A 27,232-nucleotide genomic window follows, 5' to 3' on the forward strand; every position below is an offset into this window, starting at 1 on the left:
AGTGAGTGTAAATAAGATGGTGAGAATAGGAGCAGTTTCTGTGGTTGTGTCCTTAAGAATCAGCAGGCCCACTGATACCTCAAGTGCCATTAATTCTTGATTGGGGCATGCCGAGCTTGTCAGAGGAGCCATCTGCCACCTCATTCTGTGAGTATTTATTTATTTATTAGTAAAGTGAATCCCCACACCTCACATGGAAGATTTGTAAGGAGAATGATGTTTTTTTATTCAGCTTCCTGCAGAAGATCTTACAAAAAAGGATGGTATGACTTCTCTTGTTGATTATTTCTCCTGATACTCTGCATCATGTTGTATTCTCTTTTATATTGTGTTCACTGACTGGTTTCTGGTTTCTGTCTTGATATTTGCTGCTGGAAGTGACATACAAAGAAGCTGTCATCACCAGCTGTGCAGAAGACATCTGAGAAAACCAACACTTAAGTACTAAGAAGGAAATAAAAATGTCTTTTCTGCCCTGCTAAATATGACTTTTGGTACTTTTTTTTTTTTTTTTTTTTTTTTTTTTTTTTTTTTTTTTTTTTTTTTTTTTTTTTTTTTTGCCATCTTTCTCACTTGGCTCAACATGCTTGGCTACTCTGAAAGAGAAACTCTTTGCTGGCTGCCTCTGGTGTGATCTCCAGGTGCAGTGGCCAGTGCCCAGTTCCCTGCAATGCAGAAATATTCAGCTGATTACATTTCTGATGCCTTTTTGAAACCTGTAATCTTCAGGCTCTCCTCAGATTTAAGGCATACCAGGATAGGTTACTTCTGTGTCTAAATGGTTTAGATTAGAAAATAAATGTTCAGCCCCGATCCTGGATAATTTACTGTTCTCTTAAGTGGGGAGAATAGGAAGTAAGCTATTACCATAAAAAAAAATTACTGCAATTTTCTTCTGCATAAGCTTAAATTCTGTGTAGAGAGGTTGTCAATTAGTGTGCAGATTTTTTTAATTGGCTATAATAAAAAGCTAATTGGTGTTTTGCTTAAAGAGTGAATTAAGAAAGTGTTGCTATAGAAACTTTACATGTGTATAGTGCTGCTCTACATAACAGTAGATATAATAGTCTAATGACCTTTCTGAGCCAGCTGTAAAGTCAAAGAGAATGTGTTAAATTCAGGCTGGCTGCAGAGATCATTAAGGAGTTTGTGACTTCACCCATTTCATTGCCAGAAATTGTCTCTGGCATTGTCTCATAGGATGTTTCTCTTGACTCATGTCAAACCAGATAACAAATGCTGGTCTCAAAAGACCTGAACTTTTGTAAAATCCAAGTGCTCCGATTGTGAATGTGTAAACCGATCTGTAATCTGTCAAGCGTAAAATGTACTGCTGGGAAAAATTCATTTTCATAATCTGAGAAAATGTGATGATGGATCAAAAGTGGCAGCATCTAATCCGAGAGCTGTTGTATCCTTGTACCCCTCCCTCCTCTCCCTGCCCTCCCTACCCACTGAATTCTGAGCCTCGTTTGAAACACAGAAATTACATTTTTAAGTGAAATGGGATTTCTGCTCTAATTTGCAATATTCTCTACCAGCAAGAAATACTGACCTTCTCAAATATAAACTTTGTTGAGGAGAGAATTATTTCTACAGCATTTGTGTATAGGATTTTTTTTTTTCCTCAGGCTTCCCTACTGAAATTACTTCAGAGTCATTATCTGTACCTTTGCTAGCTGCATAAAAGTTGTATATATGGGTGGGATAGACAAAACTTTGGAAGCATGTGATGAACATAGTCATTACTGCCAAGGATAGTGGTCACTAATGAAATAAATGGCTCTGGATGGTAAAACTGAAACATGACCTTTTGTTTTCAGTTCCCTGATTCTGAATCTTCTTGTTACTATGTCAGCAAACAAATTGTTTTGCTCCTTTTTAACTGTATATCTTAGGAGGTGTAGGGGTGTGAGAGCCTGCAGTTATTAGTCATGACAGAAAAAACTTAAAATGTTCTGCATGTCCAAATGTGAGAGACAGGACAAAACTACATGATGATGTTTTGTGGAATTGTTCGTTGTGGGTTTCTTTTTCTCACTGAATTTCAACTAAATAAACAAAACAACCCCCATTTGTGTCTGCTAAATTTTCTCCTGTGCTTGTTCTTCAAACTGTTAAAACACAACTATGTTTGAGTGATTAGTGTATGTTTTAACCTTTTTTTTTCCCCCTCCATTATTTTCCTCTCCAGTAAATGCTTAAAAAAAAAAAATCAATCTTTTAAGTGGATGAATTTAGGAGAATCTCTCAGAATTCAGTGGAATTACACAGACAGCTTCTTTCTGTACTTCTGGGTCAGGACTGAGTGGTGTCATAACTTAGCAGCTATTCTTCCCTTGATACACATATGTAAGGCCTATTAGTGCTAATGTCTTTTTGAAATGCTTCCCTCATATATTCAATATCTACTGCTGTGTCCAAACTCTGAAGCCTTATGAGTTGCATGGCATGTGCCTGTCTCTAGAGTTTAATAGAAAGTTGGATTTAATCTCATAGTTCATCTTTTGAGCAGTAAAACTGTAAGAAAGATAAAATGTTGCAACGTGAAGCTTTTATCTGAGACCTGTGAGCAAATAAGGGTGTTTTTTCTGGTCCAGGGAAAAGACTGGGGTTTTTTTTTTGTTTTTTTTCAGCTTCCTTTTGTCTTGCCCAATCAGACCATGAATGTAACATGTGCTTACAGGGGCTGTATAGTCTAGAGGTGTTGTTTTGCAGAAGAATTGTATAATATTGCATTTATGATTGTCAAGGAAATGTGATTTTTGGAACCCGGTAAATCCATCCTTTAGTTTAAATTTTTGCTGCTTTGCTGCAGTTGGTTTTCAACTGCCTTTGTGAAGAGGGGACTGGGTTTTTGAAGAGCAAAACATGCATTTTCTTTAGAACTGGTATTTTTCTCTTAGTTCTACTTGACTGTACAAAGCTCTAAGCATCCCAATGTAACATTGCTATTCCTGCTTTCACTGTAAAATCAGTAAAATTTATAGTAAAGCCAAGTTTTTGGGAGATGCCCTTGTTATTTGTTTATTTGGATTAGTGCTGGTTGTGGTCCTACAAAATAGAGTAATGGAGGAGCTGAATGGGTTCTGCATTCTGGACATTGAAGAGAAGTCACAGAATCAATGAAATTGGAAAAGACCTCTGAGATCCAACACCACTGAGTGAACCAGACCATGGCACTGAGTGCCACAGCCTTTCCTTAAACAGCCATGGTGCATTTCTCTTTTTATTTATTTATTTTAATTACTACTATACTGATATGGTTGTGTTTACAGAAAGTTACCTCAAAACTTGGTTGCTATTGGTACTTTTCCCCCCTTTGTTTTATAATTTATGGAGTGCAGCACTGGAAGCTTATTAGTGGAGCAATCTGTGGAATCTTTATAATAAGTCTTGATTACAACTGAACTTCAGTGATATGCACAGAGAGTGTTTAAATATGTGCTGAACCACCTTGCTTTGCTTGAGGAAGGAACACACTGACAACTGAATTTCATTAAAGAAGGAGGGAGATTTAAATGAATGATAATGAGGTTGCTACTGGGAAATAGGAGAAAAATTTAAATTATCAGTGTTGTTTCTTTTTGTAATAAGAACACTTCCTGTTTACTGATGGATAACAAAGGCAATTGTTTATTGTCCAGTGTTCTGCAGTCTGGCTGAAGTGGCACCACAAATCCCCTGCTGAGGAGTCAGCTGCTTAATGAAACAGACCTTGCTGGATACAAGAACATTGATTTTAATGTTTTAGGCAGATATTTTGTTTCTCTAAGTACAAAAAATATTTCCTAAGTAGCATCATGCTTCGAAATGTGTTCTGCTTGGCTGCTGTGTCAGGAAAATGCATCTTCTATTTATATTTACAATTTGTGTCATTGCAAATGGTCAGTTTTCTGTTTCACTGAGTGGTATTATAAAATGTGATGTATTTCTCTTTTTGCAGAGAATTGGTGTAGAGGCCAGATTGAAAATATGCCTTCATGACAAAGTCTCTACAAAGCTGATCCCATCTTGGCTTTAAGGTAAATGAAAAAAATCTCTTCTAACTTTTCTTCTCATTGTGGTTGTTACTGAGCTTGGAAGAAATGGGAGGATATCATGTGCTCAGTGTAAAGAAAGTATTTTAAGGAGTTAAGTTGCAAAACTTAAAATTTAGTCAAAATAAAGTGTAAGCATAAGCCAGTAATTTGAGAATGGCTTCAGTAATTAAATGACTGGCATAAATGCTTATGTGTCTTACATACTGCCTTGGCAACTGTCTGGTTTTGTCTGAAAATTGAATATGCATATGAAGGAGAGATCATTCTAATTGAATGGAAAATATGAAATTAAAAAGGCAACAAAGTATAAATAATTGAAAATCAAGTTGCAGCTCTGAGCTTCTGTATGTCGGGAGCTCAGTTGCAAACAAAATTGGTAGAATGGTAAGTTGCATTTTTCTTCCTCCTAATTTTCTTTTCATGGTACCAGACTCCTGGTATAGGGAGCGAGGCAGTGAAAATGATGAAGGGGTAATTAAATATCTGTAGGAAAGTAAGAGCCAAACCAGAGACTAATTTTCAGCACTCTACAGCTTTCATTATATATGTATATGCTTTGATTTCTCATGTATATGGAAAATGTCTCCTCTAACTGCATATTTTTAGCCTTTCTCCTCCAGAATTGTTTAACTTGCTGTGGCAAGCTTGTTTTGTTTGTGAAAGCATTGCAGAAAAGAATTCTTTAAAAAACTTTATGAACGGTTAGTTACCTGTGAGTCCAGCTAAGTATTCTTAATTTCAACTAAGTGTCCTTTATTGTGGTTGTACTTCATTTAAATGTTTAGTGTGTCTTGTTCATTCATTGACATCACTCAGAATGGCTGATTTTCAGTGTTTGCAACTTCTTGATTCTCTATGTCCTGCTGTGTCTGTGGATGAAGGTACCAGTTAGGTTCTTAAAAAGTTTGATTTTCAACAAAACTTGCTCCAAATTTAACCAATGCAAGTGGACATCACAGAAACCACCTGCTACTTCGTATCCCAGTGTTGGGGTTGTGACACTGGCACGAGCCGTAGACCCACGTCCCAGGAGCACAATAAATTGGAAATAGTCACTGTCAAGATTTGTTCAGTTGTGTATTTGGTTTAAAGGCCCAGGATTTGCCCTTAAGTATCAGGTACTTCTACAACCACATCAGATTCAGTAGTTGTTGGTTATTTGATGGCAGCATAATGTGGTACAAGAGTGGACTGGAGCTGAAAGAGCTGTGTCCTCCCTTGTGTCCTCAACATGGCCTTGCCACTTGTCCTGTGCCACTGGGGACACTTGGGCTGCTCTGTGAGGAGCTGAGTGAGAGCTGCTCTGTCTGAAGCCAGCCTGGGGCTGGGAGGAGAGGAATCTTCACCTTCCCTTGCACTGCACAGCTCTGCTGGGGCTGCAGGACAGCCTTGCTGGTGTCTGCCAGTGGAATTGAACCTGTGCCTTGAGAATGGCACAGAAACAACTGCACCAGAGGTGGGTTTATATTTGCACTGATACTAAGGACTGAATCAGTGCCTCCAGTGGCTGAAGTACTGCTTTGTTTCCCTGGAATAAGTTAAAAATAACACATTAAATAAGTTATAAATAGCACGTTCTGCTTCCGAGATCAATTTGTTTTTATTTATCTTGACATGGTCTAGAACAGCACTTCCTCATGTTGAATGCCATTCTTTTGGGTTTAGAAAACCTGTCATCTGTTGCTTTTTTTTTCTTACAAATTCAAAGGGCACTTTAGTACTGTCAGCATGAGTTCATCATCGTCTAATATTATTAGATGTCCATTAATGTCAACTTTGAACAGAGCCCCCTTCCTAATCCAGCCTTATCTTGCAATCATGCTGTACCTTTCACTACAAGGCAATTATCCGAGTTGTGTGAATTGGCTAAAACCGATCAGCTGTTAAAACTCAGAACGTTTCTTCTGCTTGGAAAAAAAGTCATGTTGTTTAACTTCCCCCTCCCCTTCATCCATCTCGGAGAGTGGGAGCCTGTGTGAGGGAGAGAAGAAAGGGAGCCTGATGGTGCTTAATGGCTGATGAACACAGCCAAGGATACAGGAACGGTTGCCTGGCAACCCGGGAGGATGGGCTGAGGTCCCCTGTCACTGCACAGGGGTTGACACTGGCTTGTCTCTTGAGCTCATGAAGACTGACTCCTGAGGGTTTGCACACTTTATCCTCAATATGTATCGTGGCTGGGTTAGATTTGTATCTTACGTGTTTTGTCTCTGTCTATTTCATACTTCTGAAAGGAAACACAAGAGGAATAGAAGCAAATCAAGCGTTTTTCTTCAAGGAGGAAAATGTGTGCTTCCTGTCCCATGCAGTTACTGTGCTTTCAAGATTAGAGCTGTGTCTAGGAAGAGATTTGCCTAAAATTAAGAGCTCTTAGACCCTAATTCCTGGTAAAGTTCCTCTGAAAATTATCATTAGTGTTTAAAGATGATGATCTGGGGTTCGTGTTATAATTGCATCCTTGAGAAGAGACCTTCCTGTGGTTAAACACAGCTCTGAAGTGACACATCTGCTTTGTTTCCCTTCTTATACAGAAATAATGCCAGAATGTGAACACACTGAGGGATGTGACAGATGTGACTTTGTACAAGTTGTTCTTAAACAATTCAAATGGATTTTGAATCTGTCGATTTTTGACAATTTTGAATTGTCAGCACGAGGGGTGCATCTCTATTTGTGCCACAATGGGGTGATGGTTTCTTAGGGATGTGGTGTTAATTTGGGGTTCCCCAGAAGCCTTTCTGGGAAAATACATGAGCATTACCACAGAAAGACTGTTGCCATCAAGTGAATATTGTTCCAGTAAATATTTTTTTCTTTTCTTTGGAGATAATTATTAAGGAGAAAGGTGCAAGTGGCTTGCAGAGGCTGCACAGTCTGGTGTGTTTTGAACATTTCCAATTTTGAACAATTTTGTTTGTGCTTTTGTTTCTCAGAAACAACTTTGGTACCTCTTGATGAGGTCAAAACTGTAGGAAACAGGAAAAGATCTACCTGGCAATTTTGTGCCAGTTTCTTAAACCAGGCAAAAGTGAGGTTAAAGTGTGTTTATATCTACTGTTGTATTGTCTTGGGGATTCTTAAAACAAAAGAATCAAACACCTCTTACTGCTAAGAACAATTGTCATTTGCCAAATGTTTGCTTCCCTTTTTGCTTGTTGAGTTCAAGCTCTTAGTTAGTGGTTGTTCTTAAGGCTCAAACTTTAGAGCATTTTGGCATATTCTGAAACCAGACCAGTTTGCATGGAAATGTATTGATGGAAAATGCAAAGAAACCCATTAAATTTACTGCTGGCTTTGTAATTTTCAGACTTGGAATAATATTCTGATTTTATTAGTATTTTCATCTAGCTTTTTGTTGTGCACAATCCATTCTCCCTCTCTGTCCCCAAGCAAACAAAACACCCAGAGGCCAGACAGCAGCAACCAGCTGTGTGAAACTACTTCCTTGTAACTGGAGATCCTCAGAAAATCAGGTGAAAGGTTTGAAATGTTTCAGTTTGGATAGCCAAAGCCTTGAGGCCATTGTCATTAACAAAATGGTCTTTCTCCTTCCTTCTCATGTAAGCTGTACCTTCTGACTTACTATTTATCTTTTTAATGGTTTATACTTATATTACAAGCCCTGAGTTTGCTACAGGGTATTGAGAAATGTTTCGTAGCTCACGATGATTCATGGGAAAGTTGGGATAAACTGCTCTGGACTGCATTTCGTGATAACTTGTATTCTTCAGGGCAACCTTGGTCTGGGGCAAGATTGCTCTTTCTCATCATCTGTAGGTGTAATTGTCTGTGGATGGAATTGTAATCCAAATTTAACCACTAGCGTTGAGGGAGCTGCAACTGCACTGGCGTTACAGAAATTTGGGATCCAAAGCCTTGAAGTTGTGCTTTAATCTGCTGTATCAATGAAGGAAAAGATTAAAATGTTAAGATGAATCTGTGTTCATGTCCAAGGTGTCCAAATTGCTGGCTGCTTACTCCCCTATAGCAGATTCTGAGATAGCAAAATACCTTAAAAATACTTATAATTGAACCAAGACAATAAGTAAGCTTTTTTTAAAAAAAAAACAAACAACAAATTGTGGGCAGTTTGTATTGTTCTCTGTCTGTACAACGCATTTCTGTTGAAAAAAGCCCAACCAACTTCTGTAATGTTATCAGAAATGTTCTTTTATTTGCAATTCAAATGGAATAATTTTAAACTTCAAATCACTGTTGTCCAGCTTTAGTAAGGAATGTGAGTGGAGTACATTAAATGCTTTCAGCATTCTGTTGAAATGCCTGCTGCTGTCTTAGGAAATTTCAATATTACTGATCTGTTAAAACATTGGTTATATTGAAATGTTGGTTTAGGAAACTTACACTATGATGCTTTAAATCAGCTGGTTTTGACACTTTCAACTTACTTTTGCAAGGGTTTTAATCTTCTTTTACTGACTCATACTGTAGTAATTTCTGTTGGGCTGGTTCATTTCTTATGGAAATGAAACACAGAAAGTCATGGAAAGTTCAACCCAGAGCAGACAAGAATTAGAAGATTTTACTTTCTTTGTATGTACCATGGGCACTGTATGAAAGTGAGATTCTGATTCTTAATTATGGAGACAAAATTAACTTACCATCTTTTTCCTTTTGGCTTCTGTGCTGTTTTTTATGTTATATAATATCCTATCCATTTGAGCTATGGAGACATTTTATTGATTAAAGCATATGATACAACAGGAAAAAAAGGGTCATGATACACTTTAGATCCCATTTACTGTGCTGCTTCTGTATTTTAAAAATCAATGTGAAAATATAGAAAGCAATGCAATAACTGCATACAAGCAAATACCAAGCCAACAGCTGTGTTTTCTAAGAGTACAGCACTGCCACTGGAATTGGGAAAAATAAAACTTTATTGTGGATTTGGGGAGAAATGGAAAACAGTGCTAATCTAAAAATAATTTGTCTTTGTTTCTTTTTTTTTTCCTCCTCCTCAGTTGGGGAGAATAAGATTTTGCTGCCTTTACTCTCTCTGGAAAAACAGAGCTCCTTCTGTTTTTTAGCAGTACTGCAAAGCTGATTCAGAGATGCAAACAACAATGAAGAGTGTTATTCCACACTAGAAAGGCTTGGTATGGGGAGTTGATTATGGTAAATAATTGATCTAACAACTAGTTTGGAAAAAAAAGGAGGAATTTATTCAGTCTGGAGCACAACTTGGATGTGGAGATTGAGCTGGGTCAGAACCTCAGCCTGGCTTTGTGTAGTCCCAGTGCCTGCCCATCTGATTTTGCAGCCTGGTTGTTAAAAACCAATGCAATGTGCTTTTCTGCAGACCAGCGAGCTGTGCTTTATCTGCAGGGGGCTGCAGGGAGGTGTGATGTGCCAGGACAGGAGGAGATGGGGCTGAGGCTGTGCTGAGCTGGACCTGTGCCCTGCAGGGAGCAGCTGGGTCAGGGAGCCTGTGCTCACCTTACAGCCTGCCAGCAGCAGGGAGAGCTTCTTGTTACCCTGTGTGTGCCCCTGCCAGCAGCAGGGAAAGCCTCTTGGTCCCCTGTGGGTGCTCCTGCAGGGGCTGATTAACATTTTTTAGGTAGCAGGAAACAGAGGTGTGGCTGGAAATACTGGATTACCTTCCTACTGCGGTGATGCCATGATGATTTTTTGCCTTTTCTTTTATATACACACCTTTTATGTATTCTCAGCACCCTCAGCATGCATATTTGTAAGTACTTAAATCTGGTATTTTAGCATAGTCCTGGTATTCTGTTAGGCCAGAAGACCAAACATCCCAAAGGCCTCACAGGTGAAGGCCAGAAAAAAAACCCCTGTTCTATTTTGGAAAACCAAGGTCCTCTGTAAAACTCATCCTGTAAACCAGGATTAAACTCATCTAGGGGCAGTACTTTGGGATAAGGAGATGTCACACTGTTCATTCAAGCCTCTCATTAGGGCATCTTGGTTAGAAATGCTAATTTGCTAGAGCTGGATAATATTTTATATGTAATCTAGTGTGTGTTTGCATTTTGGTGCATTCCACCTTGGCCAATTGTTGTACCACAAAAATCCTTATTAAATAGCCAGGTAAAAACCCTTTTAACCATGTCTGGAGCTTAATTTTAGAATCAAAGAAAAGGCATCAGTGGCACTAGTGAAGGGAATGGCTTTACCAGAGCTTCAGGAGACAACCACACCTGGCACAAGAGGGCAGCAAGCCTGCTGGCTAGAAAAGTAATAAATGGAATATTTATTTGGTGTGGGAATATCAGCTCCAGAGGCTTTTCTGAACAGTTTGCACCCTCATTTGTCCATGGATGTGATCAGTAATATTTGTCAGAGACCCTATTCAGCCTGGTGGATGATGTGTCAGGGCAGAGTTTGGTTGCTTTGCTGGATTCTGGAGGGAGCTGTGCCAGGCTCTGCTCAATGGGATGTGTGGGTTTCAAGAACTGCCTGTCCTGCTGTGCAGGGCAGCCCCACACAGTGAGGTCCTTTGTATTGCTTCTCTGCAGGATATACACAGATATCTATCTTTATATATACAAATATATGTGTTTTACAGCTCTCCTGTTGTAACAATCTCTAGTGGTTGAGGATTCACTCATAAGATTCTTCCTGGCTCCTCTATGTTTGCTGGCAAAGAGGATATTTCAGCATTTAAGTCTTTGTTGGCTTGAAAATCCATCTCCATATTAAATCACTGTATTTCATATAGTAAATTTGTTACAAAAGCTCACATATGTGCCTGGAATGCAAGCTGACCTACTTAAACTACAGCCCTTCCCAGCTGTGCTAGATGGATCTAGAGATGTGTGCTCATCTTGCCAAAATCTAAACCCAGTTTTGAAGAGGTGCTATTTCTAAAAGAGTAGAGTAAGGATAAAATGGTGATTTTTTTTTTTTTTTTTCTATTTAGAGCTGATCAGCTTTTCATTTCCTGTATTAGGTTTCTAGACTGTGCTTCCTAATGTGATCTTAGACTAGTAAGATTTACTTCTTAGTTGTGCAAGATGGAGTTGGTATTAGCATTTATAACGTGAGCTCTCTTGCTGACAAACTTTCTTCAGTCCCTCACTCTTCCATTTTCCTTTTTTAAGCTGCTTACTTTTGTCATGCAATTTTTCTTTTGCTTTCAATTATGACTACAAGATTCATCAAAAGTAGGGGTGGTAGAAATAAATTGTGAAGAGATTTTTTTAAGTCAAACAGCATCTTTAAAAAGCACTGGTTTAATTCTACTGTTTTTCTAAATAATCAAGTGGATCAAAGGGCAGGGAAGTTGTTCTTACTACACTTTGTGTACTCTTCGTTACTATTACTTATAGCCCCAGATTAAAAAGTATCATTTTTTGTGCATCAGACCTTTATAGAAGTTTAATTTTGTTGAATACAGAAAAGACCAAATTAGAAGGAAACAGGAGAAACTAATCCTTCTTTTTTCTACCTTCTGCAAACCAACTTCACAGTGATATGTCTGCAGCTTTGGCTTCTGTGCACTCATCCTTCAGCTGCTGAAGTCTGAAGCTGTTGAAGCTTGAGTTGTTATTTATTTTCTACAGACCTATATTTTCATTAACTAGGATATATAAAAAAATTAGAAGTGAATCACAAAGCCATTGCTGATTCTGATTGTTAACATTTTTTTTTCTATTTGAGGTTTGGTTGCTAAAGCTCTGGGAGTGAAAACTGAGGAGCAGGAACTGATCAGAAAATGGAATTTAAAGGAACTTCAAAGATTGCATTTTGACAAAGCACCTGTTTTCTATGGAGGGAAAAATACTTCTGTGAGGAAAGTGGTCTTGTTTCAGCCTTCCAAATCAGGATTTTGAGAGTGAAGGAGAGATGTTGAGTTTTCTTATGGTCATAAAGATAAAGCAGGTCCCAAATTGTGTTAGTCAATCATGTCAGCACTGGCAAGTCTCAGAGAGACAGAACAATTACCCATAATTCAGGTATTGTGAAAATAATGTATGCATTATTAACAAAACAACAAAAAATAATGAATCCTTCTGTTTTTCTGCATACTAATAAATTCCCTTGGCATGTGATTTTCTCGCTCAGCAAGGGATTAGGGAGAGCTTGAACAACATGTCAGTCATTTTGCTGGATGTGCTTTTGAAAAAGGAGACTGCTGCTCTGTGCAGCCATCCCCCAGCAAAGTGGCCAAAGGGGAAAATCACTTCATCTGGAGTCTGGAAGACCTCAATCTTAATTCTGTTCAGTCCACATCAGTGAGTTGCAGGTCAGGGTGGTGTTTTGGAGCCTTTTCTGGTCCCTTTATTAGTAGTAACCTGTGGTTAATGCTTAGAAATAAATGGGAACAAATATATTATTTTTCTCACTAAGCTCTGAAGTGGTAATGTTTGCATCCTTGTGAAGTTTTACACCACAGCATCCTTGTAACTGTTAAAAAAGTGGTTAGCACAATTAGATTTGGAAATAAAACTTGGACAAGATGAGGAATATGGGATGAGCTTCTCATCCACGATGGAATAAGTCTCTGGGCTTTGCTCACTGCTCAGTGCTGTCTGTGCAAGGTCTCTGCTGCTGGCACTCACTCTTTTTTTAGTGCATCATCTGCATAGACATTGAAAACTCCATTGTGGGTTTGGAGACTGCTTATCCTTGCCTTTGTGTTTGTTTTAATTTTCTTCCATTTTAATTGTGGAAGAAAATATTTTCCCCTCCCATCTCCTGTTTTAATTGAGGCTGTAGCCTAAACAACTGCTTGTAATTTAGAGGCAAACCAAATAATGCTGTTCCTTGTGCTGTACCATTTTTCATGAGATAAATGAAATAGCTGTGTTGCTCTTAAAAACAAACAAATAAAACCAGCACTAACAATACGAAAATTAATATACCAACAATATACAAACATAGAATCTGTGCCCCTCTGGTTTAGTGAGACAGACAGGATTGGCACTGTCCCTTTGCTCCCAGCACGCCTGCCAACGTTGAAGGTGAAATATTTGTTATTATTATCTTGTCAAAACTGTCAGCCCATGATGCCAGACAGGAGGTGAGTGCAAGAAACTTCATTGGCTGCTTCTGTCCTGTGATACCCTTTGAAACACGTGGTTATCAAGGAGCAAGTGGTCACTTGGGTCAGAGTCATCTTAGCAATTGTGTAAAAATTGCATAGTCACAGTTGTTATGTTTCAGCTCTAGCTATTATTTTTTTATTTTCTCTGCAATTTCATATGTAGTAAGTGAATCTCATTATTCATGGTTTGGGAATATTGGAATGATGTTCTTTAGGAAAAAACCAAACCCCAAAAATGTATATTTCTGTTCCCTTTGTAGAGTATCAAGTGTAACAAAGCATGTTACCAATAAAGAATGACAGCAGCAATGTTAGCTGTTGGTGATACTGCTTTGTTTGCATTAAATCTATAAAATGACAATATTTTTTGAGTAAAAGTGAGAGTCCTGAAAGCTTTTAGGCCAGCACATAGAGGAAACCTTGGCTTTTCTGAAGGCTTTCAGTTGTGAGGGTCTCTCTAGCTTTGCACACCTACTGTAGGAAACTTGGGACAAAATTAATATTCCCTGTCAATTCTCAGTGTTATTGGTGGAGTGTGGACTGTTTCTAATGACAGGGAATTTAGACCTGTAGTCACCCCTGGTGTCAGCAGGATGATGCAGTGATCTGCTGGCCGTGGCTTCCTGCACAGCATAATAACTGAATTGTCTCTTTTTTAGCCCTGATCACTACAATCATCAAATTACGTTTCTGTTCACTGACAAATGCACTCTTCAGCCTAAGAAATATTGTATTTGATGTGCAGTCAATACACAGAGTCACTTTTTAAATTTTTTTTTTTTTTTTTTCCTGGGAGCAGAACAAAGCCACTGCATTTTCACACTTGGGTCTTTCTGGAGAGGGTGAATGAATTAAGAGTTTCCTCCTTTGGAAAACACTCCATTTAAATCATTGCACACAACTGAGCACAACAAACAGTTCTAGGAGAACATAAAAGCCAGAAAGCCACTTCTCACCATCAGTCATTGTTGGGAGAGGGAGTGTGAAAAATCTTCAGTTTCCATCATTTTTTGCGCTATTCCCACTTGTAGGCTTCATTTCAAGGGAAGAAGTATTTTCAGTACTATCACTCTCATCTCCTGAATTCTTAAAAATATTTAAGAGTTAACAGAAGGTGATGTGAGAAAACGCTAGAACTTAAACTACAAAATCCTTCTGTAGGTGCTAAAAGCCTAAAATCAAAACCTTACTCTTGAAGGAAGTGCTGGTACTCAGAAGCTGAGGAGAAGAGTTATTTTTATTGCCTTAGACTTCTGTTTTCTTTGGAATTAGTAGCTCTCTTTATGGGGTTGGGGGAACACCTCACAGAATAAAGTAGCGAGGGTGAAAACTCATCATTTGATGTGATTTTTCCCATGCTTAGAAGTCATACTAACATAGGTTATTTAGGGATTTCTCTTTCAGGAGATGGACAGTTTGTTTGGAGAGGGCAGAAATGCTCTTTGATGATCAGTTAATTATCAAATATATTTGATAATTAAAATATCAGTTATATAATATACATTAGTTAGTTATCATCTGTTATTATCAAATACATTCTGCTTTGCAGTGCAGATCATAATTGATAAATAAACTACTTTTTTAAAAAAACATGTCTTCTGAAAATAGAGCAACTCAAACTTGTTTGTTTATAGAAGCTCAGCACCAAATCTTTGACTTCCCCAAGTTTGGTGGTCAAGGAGGAGTTTCTGGATGTGCTCCCGTGCTGTCCCCAGGAAGGGATTGTGCAATTTAGGTATCTCTTTTCTTAATAGGGACCTGGTTGAAAAGCAGGAATAAACACAGAGCCTTTAATAAAGGCTCAGTGTCTGCTCTTGCACAGTTGTTGTCCAGTAGCTCTCCTAACAAAAGCCTTCAGGAAAGACCACTTTGGTTTTTCACTCTTGAGGTAAACGCAAAGCCACTAAAGTTCTTATTAATTTCTCTGCGCACCAAAATAACTTCATTTTTCTCTGTCTTTAAGCAGAGGAAGCTGCACTAGAACTGAGCTGAAAACCTCCACCCACCAAACGGATGTTTCAGTGGAATGTTTCCCTGGTACTTCCCAGTGAAAACTCAGTGAATTAATTCAAAAGATGATGTTCAGCATTGGAACTGGAAGTCACAGAGCAGCTGGGGAGATTCCCCAGGTGTCTGCTGGAGTCTCACCCCTTGCACTGACCCTGAGCTGGCCAGGGGCAGCTTCAGCTCATTGGCAGTAAATGACAGTGGGATGGATGAGGCTGGTGAATTGTAGCAACCACTGCCTGCACATTCTGGGCCATGAGCTGATTATGGGGGAATATGCAGCAATAGTTTAGCTAAGCTAACAGAAATAAAATAGTGAAAGGCCTAATTTCAAACCTAAGTTCATTTTTCTTCTCTCTTTGCTTTCTTGGTAAAGAGCCTTTTCTGACTGTGGAATGGTCGATTTAACGCAACTGATGTAATAATCAGGCAAGAATAAAGCCATGAGCGTTTTCCTGTAAACACCTTCATTTCTGCAAACCAAGTGAGAACTTCTTTTGGAATTTTGAAATTGGAGGTTTGAGGGATGTCTTATTTACCTTCTGTAGCAAAACTCAGGACATAAATGTCTTTTACTTTGGTTTATGTGATGCTTACCTTGAGGGGTGTGGGGATGTTCTTACTCTTAAATGAGATTTTTGTTTGAATTAGTATAGTTTGTTTCAGAAATTTTCTTGAAAGTATGCTTTATCTAGCCTGAATTAACTTGAAAAACTAATCTTGTAGTTTTTTATGCCCTCTGTGTTTCTATTTCATACTTAAAAAAAAAAAAAGGAAGAAAAAAACAATACATTTTAGTTTTAAAAACAGACTTAATTGCTTCTGGATTACAAAAAATCTCTAACACTATTGATTAGACCATTTTGAGTGTAATCCAGATGGAGATGAACATGGGGAGAGCTAATTACCTCTTTTAAGTTGCAATTGTTTGTTCCTTTAAAACAATGCTGTGTATTCTCTTTGATTTTTGTCATTGGAAGTTGCAAATGTAAATGTTGAAATAGAACGAACTTTGAAGGCGGAGAGACAGGTGTACCTTTTCAACAAATTGATTACAAATGTATCAGACACCTGTTATTTGATTTACGTGGCAGAAAAGAGCAAATATTTTCTTGGAACTCGGCTGGGAGTGTGGCTGGATAAGATTATCTCCTCGTGCTGGAGAGGAAGGATAAGACAAGCAAAACAACCTTTTGTTTTGTTTAGAAGCCCTTTTTTGCTAAACAGTCAAAACAATATTGAAATTGCGGTGTTGAAGGAAAGCATTTTCCTTGGGGATAATCCTTGGGAAAGGCAGGGGAAGCGTGGGCTGGGTTTGAGGTTCTTTGCAAAGATTTTGCCAAGGGGCTCTGCATGTGCAGCAATTGCTGTTTTTGGTGGAGAGCTGCAAAGTTCCCATCCCAGAGACTGGTTTGATAGATAACATTTTGATTTCCTACAAAATGCAGATTCACAGGTTCTTTAAAAGCAATCACAAACTTTCTGTGGCCTTTGGCATTTTGTCCCAAACACCTGCCAGGAACCAGAGCTGTGCCAGGAACCAGAGATCCCCTTCATCTTGCTGCCTGTGTGAAAGTGAAAGCGGAGGGTGGGGAGAGAAGGAGCAGGTGAGCCCGACAGGAGACAAAGCAGCCTTGCCCCAAGCACATGTTAATCAAAGCAGATCAAAGGATGTGATGTCAGTTTATAGAGAAACAGGTCAGGCAGGCCCAGGTAGCTCAGGAAGCAGGATACTGATTATTCCCAGAAGAAAGTCAGGTATAGGGTTACCACAGTGCAAAGTCAGGAGGTCAGAACTCGCACAGCAACCAAGTTCCCCTGGCAGAACAGCCCGGCTCCTCTCAGGGGAGTTGATAATTTTGTGGGAATGGGAGAGAATGAGCCCAGTGCAGCGAGTGCAGCCCAGGCAGGTAAGCACACATGGAATTCTGTGCCGTGGGGAGCTCCAGGCCATCCTTGCTCTGCCTGTGGGAGCTTGTTCTGCTGCCGGCTCTGGCAGCGTGTCCACTCCAGGAGACTTGTCCTTGCATGTGTTTTGGGGAAAGGAGGAAATCCACATCACTCATCACTGCTATGCTGTATTAAAAAAATCCCAACAAAACAAAACCCACTGGTTGGATTTAGGAGGGCGAGGAAATGTCTGATAAGATCGTGTGAGCATTTGGCACTGTACTGTCAATAAAGGTTGCTTTAAATTTAGGGTGATCTGTGGATGTTGGGGTTACTGTTCTGTAGCTTTGTTAAACCTTCTGCAAAATTTTTTTTTTTTGGGTAGGAGGTGCTTTGCACAACTGTTTTGCACAAATTTCCTGCCTGTTGCATGTGAGCAGGGCATGGCAGATGCAGGGAGGTGAAGGATATTGTTTCTGTTTAGCATTTGTGGTTTATTTCTGCTTGTTGCCTTTATGTTTTTTTCCACTTTGTGCGTTGTGCTGAGGTTACACCAGCACATGCATGCAAAATAGCCCTTGTGGGCACTCGTGTGACTAACTGTAAGAACAGAGTATTCTGTCCTAGGTATTTTAAATTTTCAGTAGAATCCTGAGCACAACACTTCATAAATCTTGCTTAGTCCTTCTTTTGCAACATTAATGTCAAATTTTTGCTTTGAGAAAGAATGTTTTCCCAGTAGCCCCTTTTTCTTTCAACAGGCTGTTTTAACATCCCAGAAAATATTATCACCCTGAGGAATTATTCCATTATTTTATCTTCTTAGCATTCAGTGTGTTTTTCCCCCTGACATTCAACCCATGCTTTTCTTTTGCTTGACTTTACCAGCTTCTTCTGGCCTCTTTATCATGCTTTGCATACAAGGGATATAGCTTTGTGTCTGTTTTGTGTTTTGCAAGAATCCTTAAACCATTGTAAAATTTGCAAAAGGTTTTCTGAGAGCTGGAGTGGTAACTTTCTAGTGAGTGAACAAGATGGGTTATTATTTTTCTCTTTATTATATGCATGTACACATGTAATCCAAGGGTTCAAATGTGTGTCTCAGATTTCCATATTCAATAGGGAATAATTCCATTAATGCTGGAGTAGGTTCAGTTCACAGAGAACTTTTATTCCACTGCCTTTTTTTCTCTTTATTATTTTTTTTCTTTATGTTAATAATTATGTAGGAACTATCCAGAAAACATACTGTGGCAAATTAGATTTTGATCCAGATTCTAATATTGAATAAAGCACCAGGAATATTCAGTGCTGTACAGATCTGAATGCCATTTCAGGCATGATAATGAAAGAATTGGTATTGTTCTTTCTTTCTTCATTCAGGACCTGACTTGAGGTTACAGGGATTTGCTGCTCAGAGGGTTATCCAGTCTAACTCCAATCTTATTTTTTGTGCTGTATGTGAGGAGCTGTTTCACTTCTGCCAATATAATCTATGAATAAAACTGATGGAAAATATTTTTAAGCACGTTGTATTTTATACAGGTCTTTTGGGAACGGTGATTGTGATTCTGGCTTAATTTGCCTTTTCTTCATTAGCTTTAGTGAGTTTAGTCAAATGGAATTCTTCTTGATTCGCATTAATGGAAATGGGACTATAATTTGGGCTGCAGAGTAATTCTGTTTTTTTAAAAAAAATATTCTGTGTGTGCACACATGAAAACACACATGCACACCCCCAGCTTCCTTTTTTCAGTTGCCATCAACCTTATTTCCATGTGTGCTTGTTTTTAGAAACTGTCCCAAATAATTGGTGATTCAGCTGGTACTTTTTTGGGAAAGAAAGGTGCAAAGATTAACATTACTCAAGATACCTGTCAAAACCACTGCTGGTGAGGCAACTTGGGTTCCTTTTCATGTTATTTATTTTTAGAGAACTTTTGAGGCTTCTGGAATTACTAAAGGTGCCAGATTGACAGCCCTGGAGGCTGGCTTCACTTATTCATTAGCAAAGGAGATACGGCCTGGGCAGCAGGTGCACAAACCTTCTTGCTGTGCTGTACCCATGGCTTCAGTGAGAAAAAAAAAAAAAAGTGGTTTTGAGGATCCAGGGTTTCAGTCCCACTCCCTCCTTGCCTTTCCCTGCAGCATTTTCTTCTAATGGTGTTGTGATGATTAGGTTGGAGCCCTAAAGACTATGCAGAGCCCTTTATTTGATTTCCCCCAGCAGCCGTCAGATGGGGAAGGAAGGAGGCTCGGGGCTTACATAAGTCAGTAATTCTCGCCATCTGGTCAATCAGTAAATATAAGGTCACTCTGCCGTCACAGCGTTTTTGTTTTGCACCAAGTACAGCCAGCCCAGAGAACAAATTAACTCTTGGTTCCGTTCTGTCGTGGTTTGGCTGCTGCTGGAAATGGTTCAGAGGCAGCCGGGGTGTGACAAGTGAAAAGAGCAAAGCTCTGAACAATGGGGCTTTGACTGCCAGACACAGATTGAGTTGTGGTTCTGGCTGCTCACTGGGAGCCCTTCAGAAATGTGCTCAAACTCACTGGGAGTACCTTGGACTTCAGTGACGGTTTGGGTTTTTTCCCTCTGTTGTCGTCGTTGGGTTTTTTTGCTTTTAGAATCAAGATCCATTCCCTTCCCACGAGTTGTTTTCAGTCTTCCCATGAATTAAGTACTGTTTACTGGAGAATGTGACAATATAAGCCCCACAAGATGCAATTACTGTAAACTTTAATTTGATGACATTGTACATGAGTTGTAATTGATTTTACAGTGTATTGTGTTGCTAGATGATGGTAGCAGCTTTGCTGGCTTGCTAAGTGTGTGTAATCCATGCTTGCCTCTGGCCCACAGAGGAGAGAGCTGAATTGAGAAGTTCAAGTTAAAGCAGCTTGTTCTTCTGGTTCTTGAGAGGCGCAAGTAAGTGAGCAAGAATGAGAGGAGTCAGATGAGCATTATTAATAAAACATCCCAAAAAATTTGGGATTTTTTTCAGGGCTCCCTTATGTGCTGTTTATTAACATAACTTAAACATTTTTGTATCTGGTTTCAATATATATGTGTATTTAATACGTATATTTAATACTGCATTATTTCTAAAAGCAGTTCCCAGCAAGTTCATATTCCCTCTGTAATTAATCCAGGCTTTGGATCAGCTCCGAATGTGTGTTCCTTAGGGTTTGTTCTTGTGTTCTGATGTTGATTTTTAGATCAATATATATGTAGTCTCATGAAATATTTACAGGCCAGGTCTAAAAGAAGCAGCTACTGCTTTTTGCTGAGAAAGGTGATAGGAAAATATCAAGAGCCTGCATAAAGATCCTGGTGGAGCACTGGGAATTGAGAAGGGAATGTCCCAGAAAGCAAATTTCAGTCTCAAATATCTTTCTTGTTTCTTGGCTACCAGGTCTACCTAGCTTGCTGGGCTACATGAACAATTTTATTTCAGGCTCGTGTTTTTGAGTAGGATTCTGAATAATGCTAATGAATGCTGGAATCAGCTGCAGTTATTAACTGGGGGCTTCTCTAACAAAAATGGCAATTCTGAAGGTGCATTGTGAAAGTGCTTCCTCTCTCCTTGGTGTTGGATGACCTCAGCCCTGTGAATCGAGGTTTGCTCTCTGGACAGTTACTCACAGAACATCACTGGGTCCTTTTTTGGCTCTTTTTGAATGATAATAGCAAGGGTTTCCTGTGACAGCATCTCTTGCACAGCTTGGCTCTATTCCCCAACCAGGTACAGTAACAATGGGTAATTTAAAATAATTCGTTTTATTGCTACCTCCTGTAGATTTTTGACTTTCATTTCAAAGTGGTGAATCTAGAGAGCTGGAGAAGTATGTTCTGATCACTATCCTGGTGCTGTGAAAAATACAAGATTTAAATAGTCCCGCAGAGCCATCAGCAGCTGGAACAGCACAGAGCACTCTTTTAACTTCAGCTGAAGTCATTTGAACATTTTCAGGGTGCTTTTAACTCTTTTATCACAGGAATACCTGGGGGTTTTTTTAGCTTTCATTTCCCAGTTTATATGTGCTCACATATCAGGAGTTGAGATTTCAGTTCTACGCAAATATTATCACTAATATAAGCATATTAATGCATAAATTGAAACAGGATAAGAGGGAATCTGTCTGCAATGGTGAGAACTGACCACAAAACTAGATATCAAGCCCAAGACTTTCAGCTCCCAATCTGCTTGGTATTATTGTTGTTTTGCTGTCAGAATCCTTTCCTTAAAGGTGTGTTGCAGATGATTACATCCTAATATGTGTGCTTGAAAATGAAACAAGATAGTAATATCGTGCTGCAATAAGTAAAACTGAAACTGAAAACATAGTAGATGTACAGCAAAAGGATGATGTTTGCAAAGTGTTTGCAAACTTCTCCTCATAACGTTGCTTTAAACTTTGAAATGCTACCAAATGCAGGAATAAGCCCTTGTCAGCAGTAGGGCCTGTCAGATTCAGTGTTTGCCACTCCAGGGAAGTGATCCAAGAGAAGTTGTTGGTTTTTCCCCCAATACATCATTGTTCAGCGTGTGTGGTAAGGGTTATGTTTATTTTGGCTGCTCCTGCACCTCTTTTTTCTGAAAGTCAGTCACTTACTGGGGAAAAGCAAAGAGCGGAGGTTGGCGTGGAGGGAATATCAATGTGGTCTGAGCAGTTCAGGCAAAGGAAATCTGGTTTTATGTCGACTTCTAATGCAGATATGAACTAGTTCATAAACTGAAGAGTGCTCTGCATTCATAGCAGGTCCTGACAAGCTCTCTTTTTTCCTCCTCCTTCAAGTACTGAAAGTTTTCTGGAAGTGGCTGGAAATTTTTCCATCTCTGTGGAGGGATTTCATTCCCCAGTCCTAGTGGAAAAGGTGGTGATGGTGAGAAGTTTCATTTTATTTGTCTTTTTCCTTTTATTGAAAAAAAAGCATCTCCAGTGATCACCACCATTTAGTGTCCTAAATGCTATTGTGTCTTGGAATGAGTTCTTGAGATGTGTTTTATAAAGACAAGTGAGGCTGGGATTTTGTTGCAATGTCATTCTGATCCAGGTCTTTAGAATTTATTTTTCCTGAGTGTTTGGTTTTGTGTTGGAGGATTTGTTTGTTTGGTTTTGTTTCCTCCCTGCCCCCCTCAAGGCCTGGTCTCTTAATTAGTCTCCTGGTTCTGGGATATAGAGAACTGAGACTAATAACTACAAAACTGTTAATTTTGCATTTAGTCAGCAATCAGAGAAGCAAGAAAGATTGACTCCATGTACATCAGGCAAATAGCTAGAAATCATTGCAAACCAACAGTGAAGTTCAAAGAGACTTATCACGTTCTGCCTTCTTGAGAAAAATGTGCATGTTCTGTGTAATGTTGGAGCTTTTCACTCAAATTAAAAAAAAAAAAAAAAAAATTAAAATTCTGGGTTTTTGAGAATTCCCTCTCCTGTTCCAGCTGGTGGAGAGCCACAGGTACCTTTGGGGCTGCCTGGTACCAAGGGTCAGCTCTCTGGCAGTGTTTCTGCAGCTGCTTCTGCCTTGCTGCAGTTTCATATTTCTGGTTATATTTTGACCATATCCTGAAGCTCTTCTCAGCATTCAGGAGAATAAAAAGCAGAAGCTAAAGTCAACTAAATCCATCAGTGTAGAAACAGTTATAGAAAGTGGAGCTGTGCTTTTTAGCCCAAATGTTACTGTGAATCCGTAGTGCTAGGCATAATAGCTGGCTTTATCAATTTGTATATGTATTCATCTTTTTCTTCAAATAGTGCTTTTAAAAGTGGCATTTCTGCTGTCTATGTAAGCTCAGATTTTTCTGTGCCTTCATAACACAATTAAGTTTACCACATTTTATTCCTGCTAGCCTTGCAAAGAGGGACTGAGTCAGACTGTATTTGTTCTTGTGCCTCATCAGCAGAAATGTTTACCAACTTTCTAGTTTTGCTTTATTTGTGAAAATGCAATGAAAGTAATGGGGTTGCACTGGTATCAAGAGGGTTTAATTTGGTTTGTGTTGTTATTAGCCTTGATTGAGACATGAGCAAGAAATAATCCAGTTACTCTTCCACTGCCCAGGGATGAGTTTTTAGGGCTGACAGCAAACAAATATATATCTTTTAACTTACAAACCAAGTCTATTTGGCCTGATAGTCTGAAGTTACAGCAAAACCAAGCCATGGAATGTTTGTGCAGAAGGATTATTGTTTCTCCCTCCTTACGCAAGTGATGTGTAGTTGTCCTTGATCAACTCTGCTCTCCTCTTCTTTGTTGTCTGTATGCCTTGGGTAGAGGAAAGCATAGGCAGACTCTTTGGGTTATAAATACACAGCCATTCCCATATGGCAGTAAATTTAATTTAAATTACCATCTATTGCTCCAGCTCCTGGCAGCACTAGGACCTGGCACCCCCTCCATGGAGCAAAGGCACTGTGAGCTCTGAGGGACTGGAAATTCAGTTTTCTGGCAGTTCCTGGGCATTGTGGCCACCTCCTGTAAACTGGAGCACAGCTTACCTAGCAGATATAAATGATATAAACCCTGTCTTCTGCATACCTGAACAACAAAATGTTTATAACTCCTGCTTTCCTGATAGAGAGAACTCTTTCCTAGTTACTGTTTCTATACTTACGAGATTACATGTAAAAAGCATAAAATCCTTTATATTATCCATAAACATAATAACAAATGCTACACTACATAACTTAGACTTAGTCAATAATTCTAGACTTAGCCTGAGGGGTTGAAGGGAAAATTATTCCTGTTACAAATTTTAATTATGCCATAAACTCTGGGAAATAGCTATTGATCTTCAGCATCTGGCATCAGAAATGTCGCCTGCTTTTTCTGGTTATTTAGTTTGTCAGTAGCATTGTCATGAAGGATAAAAATAAAAAATGTCACAGGAGATGAAGATGCACCATATGCAAATGAGAATATTTTGGTTTGTTTATGTACTAAAAATATTTTATTGCTGAAGAGTTTTTTGTTTCTTACCAGATTTTTTTTAGCTATCTCCAGAGAAATTTGCATTTGAGATGCAGGAAAGCAAATTCTAATTCTATCAAAGACTCTTTCTCACCATGGGATGCTGTAATGTGTACAGTGTGTTTCTTGTCTTAGAGGTACATTTAAAATTGGAATTCAATTAACTTCTCTGTTGTGGAAGAATTATAATTTTAAGGGCCAGATGAGACAAAGGCTGGAACATTATTTCTGATTTTTTTTTCTTAAACCAGGGCTGTTAGATGATGATTGTTAGTGTAAAAATTTTAAGTCAGGCTTAAAATAGTAACCTAGAAATTCATATCTGTTCTGAAATCAGTGGCTCTGTGTCACAGAGAGCTGTTACTCAGATATTGCAGAGGAGAAGGAAAAGCTTTTAAGAAGTTTGAATTTTAGAGCAGGATATACTGGGAACAGAACTAGAAATGCAGACCACCTTTCTAATCCACAAAAGGCTTGGAGCCAAGTGTATTGTTTGGTGGTTGGTCTAATGTGATTCATGAGGTTTGATTGTAGGTCATCCCAAGAAATATTTGTTTTATGTGACTGGAAATGCAGGCTGTACCCCAGTAAACTCCAGTGCAGGTGTCCTTGTAGGCAGGGTAACATAAAGCTTCCTTTCTTTTCCTATATCCAAAATGGTCTTGAAGGAGATACTGTTTTGAGGCAGGTGAGACAGAATCTTCCCCATCCAGGAGAATTGGAGCTGCAAAGGGTAAAATGGGTTGGAGAGCTCCAAAGAACTGCCCTTGGAAGGACAATGGAGGGCATCTCACCACAGTGACAGAAGTAACAGAGGCTCTCTGAGTGCTGAGCAGGTGCCTGGGGGACCAAAAGCACTTTGTGCATTCCCTCCAAATGTCTGAAGCAAGGAGGGAATTTGTGTGGTGCTGAGATAAACATGGGCTGCTGGCTCAGTGCAGAGACACAGTGAACCCAGTGCCAAGCACCGTGTTCATGCATTGAGGTTAAAAGGAAAGATGTTTGTAAAGCTACACCACGGGCTTAGAAGGAGCTCTGTAAAGACTCCCAAGAACACCCTTGGGAAATACTGTACTTTTCTCCCAGTTACAGCAAGGGATGGAAGCGCCTCTGTCCCATCCTGCTTGGTAGTTTTACTTAAATTCTCATCTTCTCTTCACCCTGCCATGAGCCATGTGTTACCACACATGTTACCATCTGAACTTTCTCAAACTTTGTGCACATGACTGTGACCTCTTATTAAAGAAGTAAACTCAGCAAAGTAGGACAAAGCTGACTTCAGAGGGGCAGCTTGTGGTGGCTGTTGCCAACTCTTCGGCAGGAAATTTCTTCCTCTACGAGTATCTGCCAGTGGCGTATTGATGCTGGAACCCTCCTGGCTGACTCCACTCAGCCTGCCTTTGAACAAAAGGGATGGAAACAAATACCACGGAGGCTCGCAGGCATTTGAGGTGGCCAAGCTGACAGGTTGCACTCCAGCAGGTAAACGGAAGCCTATTAAGAGCACACAGAGACAAAATGTGTTGTGTGTGAGCGTCGAGTGTTTTTTGGGCTGGACCTCAGTGAGGCAAACAGCTGTGGCTGTTTCAAGGACACAGGGCAATCGTGTGGTTTCTGAAGGATTTCTGTGGCAAGTTCTGACTTAATTGTTTTTATGTAGGACTGAATGTTGAAATCAAAGCTTGTATCTGCATTCACTTTACAGAGCAGGGCCAAGGTGGCATCTCCATCTGACTGCAGAGCCCTCTCAGCAAAATGTAAAACACTGCACCATCCCCAGTTTTGCCTTCTCTGAAGAGCCCTAGCAGAACTTGAATAATACTTCTTTGTCTGCTTTCATTCTCCAAAAAGAGTGAAATGTGTGAAATGTATGCAGTTTTCACAGGGAAAAAGAATCATTGAAATGCCCAGTTCTCTCTAAAAGCTTCCAACAGCTTCTGAACCCAGACCTGCAGTTACCCTTTAGCTGTTTAATTTAGGCCTCGTACTCCAGGAAAGTTCTCCCATTTATGTGTTCTACCATTTATTTTGGTGACAAAGGGAAGCTCAATACCTTGAAAAATGTAAGCTCTAATTTTTATATACTTGGAATTTTCTGTCTATTGTTTCTGGCTGGCAGGTCAGATTTGTACTGCTGCCGTACGCAGCAACTTAAAATTCATGTTGGTGTGTCACTGCAGTTACTACACTCCAGCCACCACACCAGAAAACTATTAACTTTCAGTTAATGATAACAGAAAATGTTTTATAATAAACTGTGAAATAACCTAATCATCTGCAAAAAGTGTAAAGATCTTATATTAAAAAGCAATTAAATATTGGAGTTTGTTTGTTTGTTTCTTTTTAACACATTGTAAGACATGCAATTAATTGGCTTTTGATTTGGAGGGAATTTGTGCTTGCTATAGCATGGTGTCTGCTCTAACAATAGATGTCTGCCACTGAATTTTGGGATGTTTGCATGCAGGGAAAGGCACTTTTTGGTAGGGAGAGAGTAAATTGGCAGCTTGCACCCACTAAAGCTCAGTCCTGTGTTACAGTCTGGAGACTCAGATGGGGTAAGAAAGATCTTGTCCCAGTTTTTGGTTGAACAACAGATTTTCTCTGTGGGCTTGGGTCACCCCTTGTCTTGCTGTGTGCGAATCACTTGCTTCACTTTTTTACCCTCAAGTCTCATTTGAGAAGAGCAGCAGGAGCTGCCCGTGCTCTGCAGGCAGCTCAGGGTTAAACTCCATCAATAGTTCTCAAGTGCCTTTATCTTAGGAAGGTAAATACGATATCGATATCGCAGAGACTACTGACAAGGGCCTTTGTGGGCTTAATTGGCTCATTTCTAACAGTAGAGGAAGGTGTTCAAATGAAACGGAAAAAACACCAAAGTCTTCTGTACAAACGAAAGCTTTTCTAAACTCTGGGGTTTGAATGAGCGGAGCTAAAAATCAAGAGGATGTAAAAAACACTGTGAAGGATGGGAAGTGAAAGGCTGGGAAAGAATGAGGAGCAAAATGAAGGTGATAATTTGCCCAGAAAACATTTGTGCTGCAGTTGTGGTCAGTTAGGAAACCTTGGCATCACCAACCATTTCCCTTGGCACTGACAGAAGCCTCAAATCAAGGAGGAGGTTTCCACCTTCCCCGGGGTGTTCCTTGTTTCGAGACAGACTTTTCCAACACCCACTTGGCTGTTCATCCAAAACGCTGAAGGCACTGCACTAATAACAGGGTTCTAAATCAGGTTGGAATGTGGGGCTGGATGTAATCATGGATGTTCCTTCCATCCTGTGCCCTG

The 27,232-nt window shown here is 39.4% G+C and overlaps 1 protein-coding gene across 7 annotated transcripts in view; it reads left to right on the forward strand.

Moving 5' to 3' along the window:
• The window catches only part of NAALADL2 (N-acetylated alpha-linked acidic dipeptidase like 2), a 423,667-nt gene that overhangs the window by 85,432 nt on the left and 311,003 nt on the right, over positions 1 to 27,232 (forward strand). For 6 of the 7 annotated variants that reach the window (XM_083868730.1, XM_083868733.1, XM_083868731.1 and 3 more), the window contains exon 3: positions 3,947 to 4,025. The gene's annotated coding sequence lies outside the window, so the exon portion shown is untranslated. The remainder of the gene's footprint in view (positions 1 to 3,946; positions 4,026 to 27,232) is intronic. The other variant, XM_083868735.1, reaches the window with a different exon arrangement.

The sequence above is a fragment of the Zosterops lateralis genome (assembly GCF_965231275.1).
Source record: "Zosterops lateralis genome assembly, chromosome: 10".
NCBI classification, from domain to species: Eukaryota; Metazoa; Chordata; class Aves; order Passeriformes; family Zosteropidae; genus Zosterops; species Zosterops lateralis.